This window comes from Protopterus annectens, chromosome 3.part1, assembly GCF_019279795.1.
Source record: "Protopterus annectens isolate FY-2018-M chromosome 3.part1, PAN1.0, whole genome shotgun sequence".
Lineage (NCBI taxonomy): Eukaryota > Metazoa > Chordata > Ceratodontiformes > Protopteridae > Protopterus > Protopterus annectens.
Genome location: NC_056732.1, coordinates 196,811,852 through 196,834,106, shown reverse-complemented (window position 1 = coordinate 196,834,106; position 22,255 = coordinate 196,811,852).

The following is a 22,255-nucleotide window of genomic DNA, read 5'->3' as shown; positions in this document are numbered from 1 at the left end:
GAGATGCTAAGCAATGGACTTTCATTCTCCTCCATCAAAATCCATGCCTCAGCCATTTCTGCAGAATACAACACTGATCCTCCTGTATTCTCTCACCCCCTCTTAAGACAGTTCCTCAGAGGGGCTAAGAATATAAAACCCCCAAGGAAACAACCAGTACCTGCTTGGGACCTCAATTTCATTCTAGAAAAACTGACCTTGCCTACTTTTGAGCCAGCTGCTTCAACAGAACTGCAATATTTGTCCTGGAAAATGGCCTTCCTTCTGGCTATCACCTCAGCTCGCAGGGTTTTGGAACTACAAGCCCTCATGGCTGTGCAGCCTTTCATCATTTTCCATCAGGACAGTTTCCTTACGAACCAATCCTTCCTTTATGCCAAAGGTAGTATCCAGGGTAGCCTTGAATCAGGCTATCCACTTACCTACCTTTTACCCTAATCCTCAAAACAAAGGGGAGAGACTACTACATTCCTTGGACATTCACAGACAGCTACGTTGTTATCTGGACAGAACAAAGCCTTTCAGAAAATCAGAGCAACTCTTTGTGTCCTGTGCTACAGGAGCTCAAGGGAAGCCTATTTCCAAACAGACAATCTCAAAATGGATAGCCCACTGCATACGCTTTTGTTACTCTTTTCGTGGTAAAACTGTACCTGCAGGCATCAGATCTCACTCCACAAGGGCCACAGCTACCACTGCAGCTTTCCTCAGGGGGGTTCCTACCAAATATATTTTGGAAGCAGCCACTTGGAGTTCTGTACATACTTTCTCCAAGCACTATCACCTACCATTATACTCCAAATCTAGAGCAGGCTTTGCCACTGCAGTCTTGCAGGGCATCCTGGCTCCTCCTAGTTCCACCTAGTGCCTACGACCCCTTTTTTAGCTTTGGGATTCTACCCATCTGTTATGACTGCAGCTGTATGCACGATGAACATAGTACAGTTTTGTACCTACCATAAACGTAGATGTTCGAGTGCTAATACAGCTGCAGTCCAGGTTTCCCTCCCTCCTTCCCCTCTTGGGACAGGCCTTATGGCTAACACCTCCTCATACAACCTGATTGGGGTATTCTTTTATGGTGTATTTGCTTGCAACTATTGTTTTTTGATTATATTGCATTGCATTATTACATCAATGTATGTATTGCCTTCCTTCTGGGGGCACCTGACATCTGGGGCAAGAAAAACTGAAGAAAATGGCGTCGGCTGGTTCTTTTATACCCCTGTCGCACTGACGTCAGGGAAGAAGCGACGACATCCGATGCCGGACCTAGACTTTGGAATTCGGCCGACCGTGGACCCACCTGACGGCAGGAAAACCCATCTGTTATGTCTGCAGATGTATTAGCACTCGAACATCTACATTTATGGTAGGTACAAAACTGTACTTTTTATTTACCACCCTACAATGTGTTCAGTGTCCACAGGGTACACATCTTTTCAATAAATCTCCGGTCATGGTCCTTTGTCCCCTATCCATACTTGACTGTTGTCTGTGCTTGTAATGGCTCAATTGAGACCCCGTATTCCTCCCCCTCCTAAAGGAAAACTGACATCTCTCCTTTAAAATTAAGGCAAGAAAATCAACAACCCACAGGATATGCCAATGTCTCTGAACTGCATTTAATAAGGTATCAGTATTACGGACATAGGTGGTCAAAAGCCTGAGATTGGGGCTTGAATTTGTTGGTTTGTCTTTGTAAATGAGTCTCTCTTGTCTATCCATCTTGGATACCAAATTACTGGCAGTTAAAACATGGCCCATAGCATATCTCCTATTCCTGAATCTGATGGTGAGGTCATCCCTATAGTATGAAAAGTCATCAGGCTTAGAGCATATCCTTTTCACCCTTAAATATTGGGACTTAGGTATATTCCTACATATGTGTGGTGGATGAAAGCTGGAGGCAAGGCAAAGGGAGTTGTATTGGGGATATTTCTGATAAACTTGGGTTGCCAAAGTATGGTCAACATTCCTAGTCACAAGCACATCCAAAAAAGTGATGTGTTGTGAATGGAAAGTGGCTGTAAACTCCAAGCCCCATTTATTTTCATTAAGAGAGTTTACAAACTCCCTTAATTACAACTCATCACTTCTCCATACCATCTAGCAAACATCCAAGAATCTTCTCCATATATCAGTTTCATCCATATAGATGTTATGTAAGGGATCATATATAATAAATTATTCCACATATGCCATAAATCTGCGTAAATGGGGGCAAAAGATGCCCCCATTGCAGTCCCCTTTATTTGCCAAAAACATTGGTCCCCATAGAAAAAAAAATTTTTGGTCTGGACATACTCAGCTAGCCTAATGATAAATGTATTCATGCCAGGACGATATCATTCAGACTTCTCAGGCCAGTATTCCAGGGCCTCCAATCCCAACCAATGAGGTATATTTGTATAGAGGGCGGATACGTCCAAGGTGCATAGTAACCAACCTGGTTCTAATTGGTTGTCTGCAATGATCTGGAGGAATTCAGTGGTGTCACGAAGTCTTGATCGTACCAATTGTAATAAAGCTTTGAGATTTTGGGTTGGGTATTGTGACAGTGGTTCAGTAATAGAAGCCTTTCCTGAAACAATTGGTCTACCAGGCGGATTAAGTGGTTCCTTATGAATTTTTGGGAGAAATTAAATGTACTGATAGAGGGATCTTGTATAGTTAGATGTTTACATTCTTGTTCTGAAGTGATACCTTCTTCCATTGCTTCCCTTGAGAAAGCATTAATCTCCCCCCTAAATTTACATGAAGGATCCAAAGGCATTTTCATATAATACCTGGCATCTCCTAATTGTCTCAGGGCCTCATTGTTGTATTGTTCCCAATTCATGACAACCACTGTTCCCCCTTTATCCGCCGCCAATATCACCAGGTCTTTGTTGTTGAACAAACTCATGAGTGCCATTTGTTCCATCTTTGAGAGATTACTGGGTTTTGGTATAATGTCCTTGAAATTATAATGTAGGTCCTTGAGCACCTTATTTTGAAACATGAGTACATAGGGATGCATAGGGGGATTAAACTTGGACTTATGATATAAAAAGCCCTCCTGTTTACCATCACCATCAGCATCCTTGAAAAATAGTCTTCGATTTAGCAACCTGTAGAATGCCATGAAATCTTGAGCCACAGGTCTTTCTCCACAAAAAAAAAACAGGGATGAAGTTTAAACCTTTGTTTAATACCTTTATTTCGATGTCAGTCAGCTGCAAATTAGAAATGTTTAAGACATTGTTTACAACATTTAGGTCAGGGTCATCAGTTCTAATATTGTCTCCATATTGCTTGTTTTCTACCCCCCCCCAACCTGCATTGGTTTAAAGAGTTGGTCTTTTTAGATAGAGGTGAGTCACCCTGATGCTGTGTATCAAGATCTGTGTTGGATGATGCCTCATCCCCTGATGTTTCATTATTGGAGCTAGAAGAACCTGACCGCTTCAAAATAGATCTTAGACTTTTCCCTTTACCTCCCATTTTGGTTGAATCATGGAATCTAACCTGTTTGTTTACATTAGAAAAAATTGCGTACCTCTCTCATAATCTGTTACATCCCTTTGATATTTTTTAACTTGTTTAGTTTTCAAATACTGTTCCAAATTTTGTAAGTCCTTGGATAATTTATCCATACAGGTTTGGTATGTTGGTTCAGCCTCAAATGATTGGGCCGTTTCACATAACTTCACAACCTCTACTCAATGGTCCTTTCATAATAGTCTAACAACACCTTAACAAAACCCATTGACACCTGCTGTTGTACCTTAACCCAATCTTCCATAAGTTTAATATCCATTTTTGCCACCATGGGTTGCAACCGAACCCTCAAACCTTTAGGAGCCAAATTTTTGGCTGAATACTCCTTGAATAGTTTGGCGTGCCAAACATTACTTCTTAAAGTTCGCATAGATTTCGTTAGAAGTTGAAAGTGATTTTCACAATCAATTGCCCCTGAATTTAAAGTGGCTCCATACGCAGAGTGCCCATCCCTACTCAAACCAAAAGCACCAAGGTCATCTTTATCCGCAGATAATCCTTTACTAGTTTAGTTAACTCCATCATATACAAAAGTAACCACTGGGGAATAACCAAAAAAACGTGTGTGTGTGTGTGTGTGTGTGTGTGTGTATATATATATATATATATATATATATATATTCTAATTAAGTATGTCCAAAACAGATCTATGAAAATATATCCATAAATACTGTCTGACTGTGCATAACATCAAAAATCAAAATTAATTGTGTATATCCCACTCAAAAGGTTCCTTTGGCCAAAGCAGATAAATCCTGCAACCACCTGCCAAAAGATTCGAGCACCAACACTTCCAACAATCCTATAATAGTAACACTTGCCCATACCTCAATGGGTCCTGCTATGTTCCTGTTTTAAGACCAAAAAGACAAAGGGCCTGTGGCTGACCAAGTTTGCAGATGACTGTAAGTTGGGTGCTTTCTTGACTCCCCAGTTGATGTTAACATATTGCAGGAGGGTCTCACAGCTACAAATGACTGGTGCCAAAGTCATGGCCTTAAGTTAAACACAAAAAATGTATTATCATACCATTTGGCAAAAACACAGCCCCTACTGATTACCACATCAACGTCAACCCCCCAAGCACACAGCCTGTGCTGAGAGATCTGGGTACTCAGGTGGACAACAATTTTAGATTTGACCATCATGTGGCGGCGGTGGTCAGAAAAGCCTTTTACTTGGTTCATCTCATAAGTAAAGGGATTGCATCCAGAAAAAAGGAGGTTATTACCTCTCTGTACTCCTCCCTTATTAGACCTATAATTGTGTATAGTGCCCCCGTTTGGTATGTACCTCTCCAAACATCTGCACCAACTGGAGAATCCATGGCCTCCAACACCTATCCTGTGCAGACAGGCTTAAATCACTATCACTCTACTTGGTATCATTCAGATTTCTCAGAGGTGATCTGTGTCTTACCTACAAGGCAATGTCAGACCCTGCCCTACTGGAAATGCTCCATATCCGTAAGTGTAACTCCTCACGGCTAACCCACTCAATAGGGCTAAATCTAATCAACAACCTGCTGGAGTGACAGGTTTGTCTCCCAGAGGCTGCCCCATCTCTGGAATTGACTTCCCATACATGTCAGAGTACCTCACTGACCCCCTTCAAACACAGTCTTAATGAGTGGATGGGAAACCATAAATTTGTCCCAGGGGTTCCACCTTTGTCCCTCATTGACAGGTGCTGACTGAGGTTTATTTTTTTTTGGGGGGGGCTAAACTCTTGGCTAGGTTTATAAGGGCACCAGGGCCATTAGCCTAGTAATCTCATGTGATCCTATGAACTGGTGCCAAGAGTCCAAACATAAGAAAGTTTTCCTTGCAAAATTGTCTATATTGTTACACTGGTTAGAGCAAAAGGGGGTGTTCCCTGTATGATGCTTTCTTTTGTAGGTCTTGCAGTATCTCCCAGACTTATTCAGCTGGGAAAGCCTGTTCTTCTGTTAAGATATGCCTCTAAGGTGATTTTTTTTTCTACATCTCAGTGTAATCACCTACAACAAAAACAAGACAATGAAACAATTCTCGAGCATGATCCTGCACAGCAAGCTATTCAGGCAGCTTGCATCCTCATCTTAAGACCTGACGTTTGAGATCAAGAAGTTAACTGTATACCTCCTTTTGAGCCTCTCATTTCAGAAACATCTGACATGTATCTTCATAAATTCTTTCCTGGTCGTCATTGTCACATTATACAGAATAATTTTTGAACTGCAGGCATTTGTGTACAGAGAACATTGTACCACCTTTTACAGTGGCAAGTTTTCTTTGAGATTAGACCTTCCTTCATGCTTGTGGTGTTTTTTTGGACCATCACTTAAGCAATGCATCCAGTAAGCTGCCTTCTTTCCTGAGCAAGAAAACAAGTGAGAGCAAATATTGAGCATTATAAATGTGCACAGATAACTATGATGCTGCATAATTAGAGCCAAAGCTTTTACCTTCTGAGACTATTTGTTACTTTTAATAGTAGTTAAACAGGAGTATCCAGTAACTTAGCAAACGCTTCCCACGTGCCGCATCAATTCCTATTATAACTAATATATACAAATGTAACAAGACTATGAATGGCATTCCAGATGACCTGTCCACTAGGTCTGCTGCTTTCACTTCTAGTGTCTGTAAAACATTTTGGCACAGAGTGTTTGTGAGAGTGCTTCTTGCATATCCATTCACATTTTCTTCAAGTATTACAAACTGGGTTTTCACTATATGAGTTGGGCAAGATTTGCCACATCAGTTTTGGGGATCATGCTTAAAAGTTTTTCAGCCACATTTGAGGTTGGGTATTAGACACCAATTACAACTTTCCCATTCATGTTATAAATTCACAGCAGTAGAAGTTATTATTATGAACAATATTTTGTAACTAGGATGTGTGCCATAACTTTAGATATTTAAGGATCTTTCCTATTGAAGAGCTTCCTCCCTTCAACCTTCCTGTATTGGCTAGGTGATGGGTTTGCCATTATGGTGAAAAATGTTGTATTAGGTCTTACAGTGTGTTAATTAGAACACAAATACTAATCTAATGTCCTTGCTGGGTCCTGGAATGGGTATTACTTCCCCACTTATCAGAATTTGGTACTTTCTCAGCAGAATCCCACATTCAGTGGATATCTTTGCACACAGCTGGTGCACATGATGTAAGACTTCAGCTTGTCCCTGCACCACAGCCCCATTTGTTTTTAGGTCACTTGTAGAATTTAAGTCTTGATTCTTGACTTTCTCCCCAGAGTCCTGTGCTTATTTGTATGTTTAAACATCACAAATGTCAATATAGCTATCAAATAACCATCCATCACAGGAGGGCCCTTCTTGTAGCCCCAGATACGTGTCGGAGCATTGCCATAAGGACAAGCAGTCATAAGAGTGAAATAGACCTGAAAATTTCTGAGTTAAGTCCAATGATCATCTATTCCCAGAAACCTTCAGATGACTAGATTGTTTTGACAAGCAAGGGCTCAAACTTGAACTGATCCTAGGCCTTGGCCTTGGTCACAAACCTGAGTATTGTGAAGGTGCATTTTTGTTTCTCCCTTAATAGGAGATTCATTCTGACGTTCTTATGCCACCCTGTCTTAGTATTTACATGGAAAATGTGGGTGGTCAGCTGACATCAAGGATCAGTCTCCTAAGTCACCTTGGAACCAAGGACATTCCTTGAGTCTATATTATTTCATCGAACATACACATTATTGAATGGCATTTCAGCGAAAATGCCATTCATCAAACCCCTCATGTTGGAGGCTGTGCCCCCCACACCCCCTGCTAATTATATACACCAACTCCAAGATTGCACTACAGTGGGGAAAGGGCATTTTTCCGGATCACCACCGTAATACAGTCTCAATCAGAACAGTTTGACGAACAGCATGTCCGACCAAATGACGTCCGATATACCGTTCGATGATATGAAGTTTCAGTGAAATAATAGGGACCCACATTACTTCTGAGTCTGGTCCCAGACCTCAGTAGACCAGCTATTTTTTATTAGGGGGGGCCAGTCTTATGCCCCTATTGTAGGGCTCATACTCCTGGGCCTGGACATCAAGCAGATTTCTGATGTTTGGATGCTTAAGATATGTGCTGGAGTACACTGTTGTGGAATTTTATTTGAAGCCTTCAGCAGGTCTGATGCAAAAATAACTCTGCTTTGCATTGCCATTGCCTAGTTTGTGATCCTATCTTCCGATGCTCTGTCTGTCAGTTTGTCCTGTGCTCACCCCAGCTCATGATTATTCAAGCATCATTCCTGTTTGGATCCAGTCATTAGGGCTCCCATTAGAGTATCCTGGGCCATCCTAATTCTGTCAGTTCAGCCTCAAAAAATCACATGCCCTCCACAGTTGTGTAAGTTGGCAGAGTAAGCCACCAGGTATCTTAATGTTGACTCTCTTGTGATCACTTTGGTCCAACATAAATCTCTGAGACCAAAGCGTGTTGCCACTTTGGTAGCAGACCAGGAATATGGGCTGCTGCACTGCTAAACAAAAAGAGGCTGGACACAGTATGTTGCCCAGTTCGCTAAGTCTTGCTATATCTTCCAGACTTACTCAGCAGGAAAAGGCTTATTCTGTTGATATATGCCTGTTAGATATCTCTTTTCTGAAGAGATTTAATGCAGATGATGGCAATAATACAGGCTGATTTTGTGAACAAACTGATACCATTTTGTTCTTGTTACATAAGAATGCAGAGGTGAGGAAGCAATTTAATGTAGAACTGGTTGTGCTCAGAAGTAATACGACTGAGCTGGAATGTGTGGCTCAGAGAGAATTTATGAAATATTGGGGCCTTCTAGACTAAAAAGATTGAGCATTGTAGAGTATATGTGAATTGGATTTGCTTCTGTACCAAAACTGTTTGCATTGAAAAAGCTTATCAACTTCCTTCATCAGTTGTAGACATGGAGAAGGGATATCCTACAGTTATTGCAGTTAATATAAGAACTATTTGTTAAAAGATGGAATAGTGTCTCATCTTTGGACATTAGGCAAAATAATGTTTTCTAGGAAGTAGAATAGTGTTTCTGACTGTGAGATTGATTCAGTGATTCCTTCAGGGAATGTCACCCAAATAATTTAAGGTATAAACTGGAAGATCAAGGTATAATAAAATAATGAAATTATTGAGGAACAGTAGTTAGAAGAAGGTGTTAAAGATTTTTTTTTAATTTTTCAAGTTTGTGTGTATCTGTAAGAATATGTTGTTTTCATAGTGTCATGTTGATATCACTTTTTAAAAGATGTTTATACTGTTATCTTAGGCTATATTGATAAAAGGTAAAATATTGTTTAGATTTCAGTTAGGGTGCGCCAGTCAAAATATTTATTTTTTGTTTAACATTTGTTTACCGGGAAAGTCCAACTTGGAACAAAGCCAATTTTCAGTGTGGGCCCATGGAGAAATGCTGCAGATGCATGTATTTGTAATGTGGGAGGAAATCAGAGCACCTGGAGGAAACCCACACGAATGCAGGGAGGACATGCAGACTCCGCACAGAAGGCACCCCAGCCGAGAATCAAACTGGAGAACCTCTTGCTGTTAGGTGACAATGCAACCGCTGCAGCAAAATATATTTCTGTTAATGTGTAAGTCCATTGAGGATGTCTTGATTACAAATGTATATATTAGAATAAAGTGGCATGCTTATAAAAAAAATAGGATCGTGAGTCTTCCCCAGTGTTTGACAAGGGTGGGGTTTTACTCATGGGTCTTCCTTGCCCTAAGGAGTGTACACAATTTTCATCCCATTGTACAGACATCGTTTACATTTGGTTCTGAACTACTACAGTGCAAGGGATCATGCATTTCTCATATAGGGAGCTTTGGAGGTACTGGTGGATTTAATGGATGTATTTTTGCCCATATCTTTCTGGGGTCTACACAGATGTCTTCTCTGTTTTTTTTCTGTATGTGAGTGTCACTTCCATACTGAAGTGGTGACATTTGTTCTTTCCTTAAATACTCAGAACCTTCACTGAGTTGCTGATGGAAAAATATTTTTAGGAGAAGGATCTGCTGCTGCTTCTCTATATAGATAACTGGCTGTTTGTAGCCTGTGTGGATATTTACTGGATGCATCCCATAAATTGGAAGAAGACCTCTCTGATTTCACCTCAAAGGAAACATTTTATTGAGTCAGAAGTGGACATGCTCCGCTATCAGTTATTGTTTGAGCCTTTGGTGAGGGCCTAGGAAGTTCTAGCCTTGGCCATCTCTGTGAAGGTGCAACATAATCCAAGAATAAACTATACACTTCCTGGGCTTGATGAATGTCATAGCCTTCAAAGTTTTTGCATTTCTGCGTATGTGTTTTTTGTAGTGATCTTTGAGGTGTCACTGATCAGAGTCATTATGCATTAATAGTGTTACTTTTGGTGTCATACCATTTTTGCCATGCTCTATAATGGTGAACTCTCCATACCAGACTACTTCTAGGTCTTCTTTTTCTGCAACTGAACCCATTGCATATTTTGAGGATGGATGCTGTTCTTATTGATTTGGGAAGTTACTGTGTATGGAATTTGATTGCCCCTAGAGGAGGGTTGTACAGCAACCATTTCATGCTCAGTTTTACTGCCTGCCTTGAAGACCTTGAAGAAACAGAGGGCTTCCATGGCCTGGATCTTATGAATTTAAGCAGCCAACCTGTAATGTGGAATATGAGCACACAGGAAGGCACTAGGTTATACCTTCCCTGCAGAGAAATGATACGTGTCTAGCATTGGATCATAGCATCCATCTCTCAGCAGTTCACATCCTTTGAGAAGTGAAAGAATTGCAGGATGCCTTGAATCTGTTCTTCAGTCCTCTTTTGAAACTCTGAATTCAAATGCCATGCCTCATTAAGGTGTTTTGGAACTGGATCACTCTGGAGATTGACCTGCTTGCTACTTTGCAGAGCATTGTTTTTCACCTCCTTTGTTCAGCAGGGCAAGGGAAAGGTGGTGTTAGGCACATTTTTTCTCCTGTGGCTCAGGAGGTTGATGAACATTAATGCTATTGATTCAAGGCCTCATTAAAATGTTCAAGCAGTAAAGACAAGCTCCTTCTCATCACTGCTGTGGGGTGGTGCAACAGTAGCATTGTCGCCTCACAGCAAGAGGTTATCTGGTTCGATTCTCAGCTGGGGTGCCTTCTGTTTGGAGTCTGTATGTCCTCCCTGCATTCATGTGGGTTTCCTCCCACATTACAAAAACGTGTCTGGACCATTTCTCCCGGTTAATAAATGTTAAAAATAATAATAAAAAAAAAAAAACAGCAAAAACAAAAGTCTGATTTTAGGCTTTCCATTCTTTTACTTTATAGGAAATTGTTTGCATCCAAGCTGAGACGCTCTCACATTGGTGTGGGGCTTTTAACCTCAGGGCTTGGCTCTTGATGTAGATAGACCCTTTTATTCTGCTGGAATTGTCAGTGGAGTCTCTGAGATGAATGATGAAGCCAGGAAACCTTTTTGTCAGCAGGCCTATGTCTCCAAGTGGAGGATGGCTCTCACTTTGGACAGTGCAGTACCCTTCACTGCCTTAGTCAGTTTGTCTGCACAGGGGATCCTGGATTACCACAGGCACCTGTGCAGTCTGGGTAATCAGTAATATGCAGTGAAAGTGCACATGACAACTTTTTCTACACTCTGAAATGTCGTTATCGTACCTCTCAACTGCCCAGCTTTTTGCAGAATGTCCAGATTTTTCTCTCATATTTTTGGTCTGTTCCTCCTAAATATGTGTGGATGTTCATCGTGTTACACTGCTGCAGTCATCACACTTAGGTTATCCTGCCATCAGGCAGTCCCACAGTTGGCCAGAGTTCCAAAGTCTGGGTCTGGCGTCGGTTGCTGTCGCTTCTTCCCTGACATCAGTGCGCCAGGGGTATATAAGATGCATCCGACTCCATTTTCTTCAGACTTTCTTGCCGTGCAGTGCCTGAAGCAGAAGCAGTTCACAAGTGCCGGTCGGCCAACTCCTGAGATTTTCGAAGTCGAATTTCAGATCCGAAGTCTTCAATAAAGCTAAGTACCCCGTTGGGGAAACTTTTTTCTTGCCTCAGACCGATGTCAGAAAAAGTTAATAATTGTATTTCTTGTGGGAAGCAAATACCTCATATGGACTTCCACTCCTACTGTATCCCATGCCTAGGCCCTGATCACGACGTCACTAGTTGTCGGTTTTGTGCTAGATTTAACAAACGCACTATAAAACGATGTTTTGATTTTGCTTTGCACTACTTTGGCCAAAGGTTCAATTATACTATGCCGTCGGATCATCCGACGACCACAATTACGAAAAAACGCAAAGACAAGGATAAAGACAGGCATCCGAGGTCCAAAACCGACGACGAAACCTCTTCTAGGCCAGTCGCCAGTTCGCCGGTTCTCAGTGAGGTGCTTTCGCAGCCCCTGACACCCGCTACCTCAGAGCAACAGGCTGCCTCCAACTCCCATGTGGAGACAACTAGGCCTCTGGAAACTCAAGGTATTGGGCCTACGGAAACTAATCCCTCAGATGGGTCCGGAGCCGCTGAGCAGGCATCGGCTTCTGAGGGTGTTTTCAGACCTTCACAACTTACCATTAAAGCAACAGCCAAGACAAAAGTATCATTAAAGACAAAGAAGCAAGTACAGCATTCTCCTGGACAGTCCTCCATGCCTAAGAAACAGATGCTTAAAATGGCCGAAGACCTCATTACTCTAATCAGGGGCTCCCATCCCCCTCCTGAGAAAAGGCCTAGGCAGGATACAAACTATGATTCCTCTGATCAGGTTTCCATTTCCTCTGATTCCTCTTCAGACCAGGGATACTCTCTACCCCCCTATGAGGACTCTGATGCTGAAGAATATATCCCTTCAGCCTCTCCTCCGGAGGATTATTCTTTTGGGGAAACTATACATACCATGAGGGAGAATTTTCATTGGGAAAGTCAGGATTACTCAGAATCCAAGAACAGGCTCAGGGATTTCCTTTTATTGCCTCAGCACAGGCCTCTGGCTATTCCTCCCGTGCTAGATATTGTGGATGATGTGTTCTCTGAATCCAGCTTATCTCCTGATTATTTGCCCCCTGCACCAGTCAAACCAGATAGGTATTATAGAGTCCCTGACCCTCACAAGTTTCTTTATAAAACCCTTCTGCTGATCCAGAAACTATTTCCCATGGGTCCAAAAGGGGTTAAGGCTTCCATTGCAAAAAATCCAGTACCCTCGGACAGAGATTCCAGAGCTTTGGGTAGATGGGGGAAGAAAGTTTACACTTCTGCAACTTTAGCAGTCAGGGCTTTAAATTGCCAGTTTCACATGCTTAACTACCAGCAATATTTAATGGCTCAGTTAAAACAGAAAATGCTTGCAAGCTCAGAAGCTCCTGACTGTAAAGAAATGCAGGATTTATTGCATGCTGTTGAACAGGTGGGAAAACATACTCTGCAATGTGGTTTTGATTCTTTAGAGGCCTCTTGTAGAGCCGCAGTTACAGGTTCTGTGATTCGAAGACATGCTTGGTTAAAAGAACAGAGTTTACCTGATCATGTTAAGGCAAAATTATTGGATGCTCCTTTACAGCATGATACCTTGTTTGGTGTTAAGGCAGAAGAGGTGTTAAAGAAAATGGAGGACAAAGCTAAATCTATGCAAACAGTCAAGGATTTCTTACAGGTACAGCCACCTCATTTTATCAGAAATTGGCCAACAAAGAATTGGTCCTTTCCAGTGTCAGACAGGCCACAGAGAGGCAGATACAGACGCGCAAGAGGCAGATCTCAACCCCAAGGCTCTAACAGACAATGACAGTGGGGCACCTCAACCCCAAAAGGAGGTGAGGACAAGTCTCAACCTTACAGGAAACAGTCCCAATGACTTCCCCCTTCATGCGCCAAGCAGTTCCCTTTTGGCGGCCCCCTTAGGAGGAAAACTAGCACTTTTTTCTCAAAACTGGCAAACAATCACCCAAGACAAATGGGTTCTGAATATTGTGTTTCAAGGTTACAGGTTCCACTTTCATACTTTACCAAGGCTAAAAGGAATGCCAGACCTGCCACAAAATCAATGGGCAGAGGCACAAAAACAAATTTCAGCCCTCATGGACGAGAGCTATTCAAAAGGTACCACAGCAGGAACAAGGGCAAGGATTTTACTCAAGACTCTTCCTGGTCCCCAGAAAGGACAAGGCCTGGAGGCCCATACTAGACCTTTCAATTCTAAATACTTACCTGGATATTCCAAAATTCAAAATGTTGACATTACAGCAGCTTCTACCCATGCTGGGCAAGAAGACTTGGCTTGTTACTCTGGACCTCAGAGGCATACCTGCATGTCCCTATCAGACAAAATTGCAGAAGATACCTCAGATTCAAAGCTGGTACAATGCACTACCAATTCTCTGCACTGCCCTTTGGCTTTTCTACTGCACCCAGGGTCTTTACAAAGTGCCTGGCACCAGTAATTGCATTTTGCAGACAAAAAGGAATTAAAATATATCCATACCTGGACGACTGCCTCATTCAAGCAGAGACAAAGGACATTCTTCTACAGCATCTGGCATTTGTAAAAAGGTTGCTAATTTCTCTGGGGTACACAGTAAACGAAAAGAAGTCAAAACTAGTGCCCTCACAACAGATTATATTCCTGGGTGCCAGCTTAAATACAACGGACCAGATGGCTTATCTCATGCCAGACAAACAAGTTCAACTAACTCAATATTTTCAATTACTGGCAAAAAAGTCCCATCTCCCTACAAGAAAAATTCTGCAGGCCCTGGGATTCATGGCATCCTGCATACTACTAATACCATATGCCAGACTGCATATGAGGGAATTACAATGGTACCTAAAAAGTGTTTGGACTCAACACTCTCACAGTTTAGAAGCAGTAATACCAATGATTTCCTGCCTACAACAGGAGTTTCGATGGTGGGAACAGGCATGTCACCTAAACAAGGGTCAGCCTTTTACCCTACCCACAGCCAGGCAGGCTCTAACAACAGATACTTTGGATTACGCCTGGGAAGCGCACATGGCAGGAAAATGCATTCAGGGCAAGTGGACCACAGACCAAATGCATCTTCACATCAATCAAAAAGAGATGTTGGCTGTTCAAAATGCCCTAACAGCTTTCAAGGACCTTCTGCATCCAGAACAATTATTATTAAAGACAGACAACACCACAGTAATGTGGTACATAAACAAGCAAGGGGGCACTCATTCTTATCCCCTATGCAGGCAAGCCATGACCTTGTGGAACACAGCTGTAACGTATCAAGTTCATCTGCAAGCACAATTCCTGCCAGGAAAGAAAAATACTATTGCAGATGATCTAAGCAGAAATATCATGGACCCTCATGAATGGAAATTGAATCCACAAATCTCCAGCATGGTAATGCAAAAATGGGGATGCCCAGACATAGATCTTTTTGCCTCCCCGCTGAATTGCAAACTACAAAAATTCTGCACAAGGACTTATCACACACAAGCATGGAAAGTGGATGCTCTCTCATTCAGTTGGAAAAGCCTAAAAGTTTATGCCTTCCCACCACTGTCTCTCCTTTCAAAGGTACTCCTAAAAGCCAGACAAGAAAAAACACAGATGATCCTGATTGCTCCAGACTGGCCATGCCAGCACTGGTACCCAATCTTAAAGAACTTAGCTCAAGGCCCACCATGGATTTTGCCTCAAATTCCACACCTTCTGACTCAACAAAACAATCAGATCCTGCACAGTCAGCTCAAAACCCTAAACCTGGCTGCATGGCAGATTCATTAGTCAAACAGGCAACACCTCTCTCTAAGGCTGTTATGGATGTCATTTTGGAGGCCAGGAGGCCTAGGACCAGGAAAGCTTACTCAGGAAAATGGAAGAGATTCTGCTCCTGGAACCAGGCTCAAAGCCTTGACCCTCTTGTCCCAAACATTCCTCAGATTTTACAATACTTAACTGAGATGCTGGACAAAGGCCTATCCTTTTCATCAATTAAGATCCATGCCTCTGCCATTTCAGCACATTACAACACGGATCCTATTCTCTCATCGCTTGCTAAAGCAGTACCTCAGAGGGGCTAAAAACATAAGACCGCCCCGGAGAGCACCAACACCAACTTGGGACCTCAATTTCATTTTGGAAAAACTAACCCTGCCACCTTTTGAGCCAGGCAATACAGCCGATCTAAAATTTTTATCATGGAAAACAGCTCTGCTCCTGGCAGTAATTTCAGCACGAAGAATCTCAGAGCTACAGGCAGTGGAACCTTTCATAATTTTTCATCAGGACAGAGTTTCTTTAAGGACAAACCCTACCTTTATGCCAAAGGTGGTATCTAGTGTGGCTCTTAACCAAACCATCCATTTGCCAACTTTTTATCCAAACTCCCAGAATAAAGGGGAGAAACTTCTGCACTCTTTGGACATACACAGGCAGCTACGCTTCTTCTTGGACAAAACAAAAGCTTTCAGAAAAACTGAGCAACTGTTTGTAGCGTATGCTGCAGGATCACAGGGCAAGGCTATCTCAAAGCAGACTATATCCAAATGGATAGGACACTGTATTCGTTACTGCTACACACAGCATGGAAAATCAGTCCCTAATAACATTAGGCCACATTCCACCAGGGCAACAGCCACTTCAACAGCCTTTCTCAGAGGAGTACCTACCAAGGAAATTTTGGAGGCTGCAACTTGGAGTTCAGTGCACACCTTCACCAAGCATTGCCACTTGCCTCTTTACTCTAAATCCAGAGCAGGATTTGCCACCGCAGTTCTGCAGGGCCTCATAGCCAATCCTAACTCTTTATAGACCAGCCACCCAACCTTAGTTTTGGGATTCTACCCAAGTGTAATGACTGCAGCAGTGTAACACGATGAACATAGTACAGTTTTGTACCTACCATAAATGTAGAAGTTCGAGTGTTCACACTACTGCAGTCCAGGTTACCCTCCCTCCATCTCCTCTGTCCTAGCAGGACTTATCGATACCTTTCTATCCTTTACAGCCTTTGTGGTGTATTTGCTTGTTACTGAAGGTATTGTTTTTATTTTATATATATATATATTTTTATTAGCAATATGTATTGCCTACCTACTTGGGGGCACCTGACATCTGGGGCAAGAAAAACTGAAGAAAATTGCGTCGGATGCATCTTATATACCCCTAGCGCACTGACGTCAGGGAAGAAGCGACAGCAACCGTCGCCGAACCCAGACTTTGGAACTCTGGCTGACTGCGGGGACCGCCTGACGGCAAGATAACCCAAGTGTAATGACTGCAGCAGTGTGAACACTCGAACATCTACATTTATGGTAGGTACAAAACTGTACTTTTTCTGGCAAATCACTGAGGAATGAAGTTACTAAATAATGACTTGCATTGCATTTTAGTTTCAGACTTCATATCCTTCAGAAAAATGTATGCTAATGCAAATCTTGTTATTCTAGTGATTTTCTACGTTTATAAGAGCAATGAATAAAATCCGTACCTATTTTTGGGCCTTTACCCCTCCCCCCATTATTTTAGGCTTTGTCCAGATTTTTTGTGCCAAGAGGTTGAGAGGTATGGATGTTATGGTGGCTTACATCTGTGAGCTATACTTTGAAATTGCAAGCCCTTAGTTGCAGAAAGCTCTACCTTGTCTCAGTATTCTATTTGATGAAATAATAATGCCCAAATGAGAACCATCAAATAGGCACCTTTGGTAAATCAGCTGATAGTGTAGAATGTCTCTGTTATTTTTTTCCCTCTTGGATACTTTTAAAGCATTAGAAGTTAGCATTTGGATTTTTGTTCCTTTTAAGGGTGTTATGAAGAGGATACCATTAGTAACACTGTTGGTTATGATGCAACATTCTCTTTGCATTCCATATCGTTCTCATAGCTGCTTAGATTTGTACTGTCTGAGTCCAGCTCATTCTAGTGTAGGTGACTTTAACATACCACAACATCATTTGTTTTTGTCTTGACTGAACATTTGTTAGCACCAGAAAAGAACACAAGATGGAACAATTTATGCCCAGCTTTATATTTAGGATTCCTGCATAACAGGCTTGGCACAAGAGGGTATCCACATATCCCCTGATGTTGGATGTTGGATTGCTGTAAGATAGTTAGAAGAGTGGTCTCTGCTTGTGACTTAATTACATTCATATTATGGGTTCCATGCAGCAGTTGTGCTTTTATGAACATATGTAGTTTTAAATAGTACCTCTGCTGTATTGTTTCTGTAGTCTTCTGGGTCACACTGGGAAACCAGTTATCTTTATGTCTGCTTTGTTAATTTGGTTAAAAAAAGTTAATATAAAGCAGAACATCTGAATTTTATGCAAAATAAAACACTTGCAGAATGTCCTGTATAAAGTGTTGCCGTACCTACACAACATATTTTACATCTAATTATAGGTATGAGTTTTGATGATGAAAATATAGTTCTGAGACAGTATTTTTATTGATATAGTTACTGTCACCATATTGACTAGGTGCAAAAGGCACAGTAAGCTGTACCCCATTGCCAGCTGCAACCTAGCATTGTAAGAGTCATGACTTATTTCATTAGCGTGTACACAGAGGTAATAATTTTCAGCTAACTATTCATAGCTTTCATGTTTTCAGTTTGAATACTTAATTCCTATGTACAACTCTCAACCTACAGACAATGAAAATAGGCAGAAAGGCTCTTGAAAAATAGGTACATTCAGCCAAAAATATGGGCACCTAATTAACATAAAATTTAAATATCAGATATCACACAGGTCTTCTCACTTCCAGTAGAATTGTGGGAAACTACTCAGAAACATGTTTAAAAAATAAGCATGAAAAAAGTGACACAAATATAAGCATATTATCAAGGGCACTGTGAAAAAGCTGCAAACCGAATATTGCAAAAATCTACTTCACAAAGTCACATATTTTTGCTTCTGAGAAAAGAGAAATATAATGCGTGAGTCCTGTATCTTTAAATTATTGGTGCCACCAGTGTACTGGGCATGTAATCTGTGTTTCTGTGTACTAAATAGCTCCAAGATAATGTACAATATGGTGTGTCATAAAATCATGTGATAGGTTAAAGCAAGCCTCAAAATGTGTACAGTTAAGAGGAGTGTTCCTAAGTTATGTGGTCTCCCTTAATTATAAAGGAATTTCCAATAATTTTTTCCCTTGGAAGGTTTAGAGAGGTAATTTTCAGTACCCCGTCTCCACTGTTAAATGACACATCATATTTTCAAGACCATTCACAACAAATTATTTTGTCACTAATATTCTCAACTCCATTGGCCTCATGCATTGTGCATTAGCCTGCAGGATATTATTAGGCTTTTGCTGGAAAATGCCATATGAGAATTGGGAAGATATGAACTCTAAATCTGATTTCCTTGGTAAATGTAAGTCCAATTCCTTGAGGGGTTTGCATCTGTGCTGAGCTTAAACATCAGAAACATCTATATGTTGTGCAAATGAAACAAATACTGAAAAGTGAAGATGTGATGTCACTTACATAAATAGCTGTCCTGCTGCTTAGTGACCAGTTTCACATTAGCAACAGGTCCATTGTAGCAAAATAGGCTGAATTTATTAAAATTTGTCAGAGATGCTTCTTTACTACCTAGAATTTTAGAAAAGATGGTTTTCGTTTTGTTTTTAAATTAGAAGAAATACTTTGAAGTGTAGAAAACATCTTTTAAGTCTACAGTCCATTGATGGTATAATTCCAGCTGTTTTTGAATGCTACAAATACTTGTTAAGCTTACGTTTTGCATCAAGGAGACAAGATGCAGTGGATAGGCTGTACACAATAGCAGTATCTGTTTGTAGCTGCCAAAACTGAGTGCTGGTCTAACATGTAGCTCAATCTGATGTTCTTAAAGTCCTTTGACCTTCATTATATCATTTTGCTTGTTAGAAATTTGGGTAAAAGAGAAGCTTTTCACTAAATATTGAAATAGAATGCATCCACTTGTATGGTAATTAAAGATACATAAAGAAAAGAGAACACTGACCCATATTAATCTACGTTTGTCTTGTAGTTTGCCATTGTCCGTAATATTTTAACTGTCGCATGTCTTAGACTTCTTGACCAGAACTCTAAATTTGTTGCCACTGGCAACTTGTTTGAACATAAAAGATAATATCTAAATTCTGGTAATAATTTAAGCATAATACCAGTTTTGTTAATGCTTTAAAAGGAACTGACTTGGAAATCCTTTTGCTTCTTAGTCAAAATTATGTTTGGGAGTAGTTCTCTTTAAACCTTTATATAAATGATAGGTTGGGGAAGGTGCAGCATTTTCTTGCATTTTGGATCCAGATAATGCTGGCCTTGAGAATATTACACTGAATTAATCTACCTGTTTTTAGCCAAGTTTTTTCACTCTTTGTAGTTTAATACTTATTGGTTTATACACGTCAGCTACATAATCACATATTCTTGGCGATATGGCCTCTCTTAGAGATAGCAAAACATATATATATATATATATATATATATATATATATATATATATATATATAAAACACTCAAGTCTTTGCTTACCTTAAGGTAACACGTAAGCTTTGCAAGCATGTTAACTATTTTCCTGCCTGTTAGATTGCCATGGTAACTGCATTTCTTTTGCCAAATAAATACAAAGATGTAGCATGTACTGCACAGTATACTCAAAATTTCTCCACCAGCTGTCTTTGGTATGTAAAATAAAATGGGGATGCTGAGAGTTGACCTGCTATTATTAATAACTGTTGAAGAAGCATAAATGAGAAGGCTGAGTCTGCACTGAACCCGCTATCTGTAGTACACACTTAAAAAAATAGTGTATTGGTTTGGGTTTGCCTTTTGCACACGATGTTTACCGTCGTGTGCTCTATATAGTCAGGGTGTCATTAATGTGTTATATCAACATCCATAACAACACGACACAGGTTAGTTGATAGATGTCTAAGACTTAAGTACATGGTACTAACCACATTAATGAAATAAGTCCCAACATGATTGCAGCAGTAACACAGTACACACACAAAAATTCATGCAAGTAAAATATTTTAAACTAGATGCATTTTTACATCCTCTTCAGGAGCTCCATTGCTTTGGGATACAAATCTTTCCTTGGGGAGCTCATTCCAGGTGGTTTGGTTGATCATTTTTTAATAAACTGAAACAATCAGTTAATTAAATCTAACATACCAGCATGCAAATGAACACAAATGTCACTTTACTGTTCAATTAAAAAGTCTGTGTCTGTCATTATCTTAAATGTTTCTTTGTACTTGAACACTTTTAATCTTTTTTAACAATCAACTGATTAGGGACATTTAAGTTTTCAATCAAGCACATCTGTGAATTAATTCAGTATATTGCAGCTCTTGCCAAGGCTGTGTAGCCATGTAAACAAGTACAATGGCTTGTCTATGATATAAAGGGAGAATATAAAAATGTGAGTTAATGTACTTTTCCCCTAATCAGTATCAAAGCTGGAAGTAGATTTCAAACTAGTTCCAATACAAGCAGAGTGAATTAAGTGTACTGAGTAGTTAAATACTTTTATTCACAGTGCAGTTTGGTGACTTAGTTAAAACATTTATAGGCACCTTCAGAAAACTAGCTGAAAAGTTAGAGGACAGGTAGATGAAGGAAAAACAAAGGCTTGAGAAAGGAAAGTGAGAACAACAGAGGGAAGAAGGGAATGAATACTAAGAAAAAAAATTAAGAAGCCGCTTAGTTTCCCTATAAACAGAGTGTTGGAAGCTCCAAAGGTAATGCGTTGAATGTGCAGTGAAGATGTCTTTGGATTATGTTTCTACTGCACAAAGGAAACTTTTTTTTTTCTAGTTCATATTCAGTGGTATGAAAATTCTTTGTTTTTAAACATTTATATTAAATCACAATTGCAACAGTGACATAGTTGTACATACATAATAGAAAATAAAACAAAACAGTGCTAGTTCTTATTGTTTTCCTGCAGTATACAAATGTTTCTAACAATTACTTTTCAATCCAGCATTACATAAATTGCTCAATTCCTGCCATCCCTTAAACATCAGTCCTTCTCCTCCTGAACATTATTCTTTTTTATCATTCCCAAATTCCTTTTATTTCTATGTAGTCTGATCCTTCACTTTTCTAAAAATCCCACCTCCAGTTCTTTTGTCTTCTTTATAATATTCAGTACTCTGTTATAGTTGTTTTAGACTTTGATTTCCATTTTCTAGTAATTGATTTTTTGGCAGCAAATAACATTAAACTTAGTAAGGCCTTATTACGTGTAGACAATTCAGACCTTGTGTCCCAGCTTAAAAAATATTTTCCTTAGTTACAACCATTTGCTCCCCCAACATTTCTGCCAAAGGATTCTGTAGTGAATTTTTAAAATTTGCCAATTCCATACATCCCCAAAGTCATGTTTCCAGTTACCTCTATCTTTCCCATCATGCTTACAGCATTTGCTGTGCACCTGTGGAATATACTCTGAAGTATGTTTTCGGTATAAAAATATATTTTGCAAACACTTCGGAAATGCTTTGTTTTTAGTCATTTTCAGATGCTGAAACTTGACCTTTTATTCATCTCATGCTCTAGAATGCTTTGAGACAGATTGTAAATTAAAATATATTTAATTTGGTTACTACTTTATAATTTTGAAACAGAATGATTTAGTTTTCCTTGTGTGTTAATAATGTGTTTAAAAAGAGGAATTGTAGCCCACTGGGAATTAACCATTTGTCACATGATCAGTGTTTA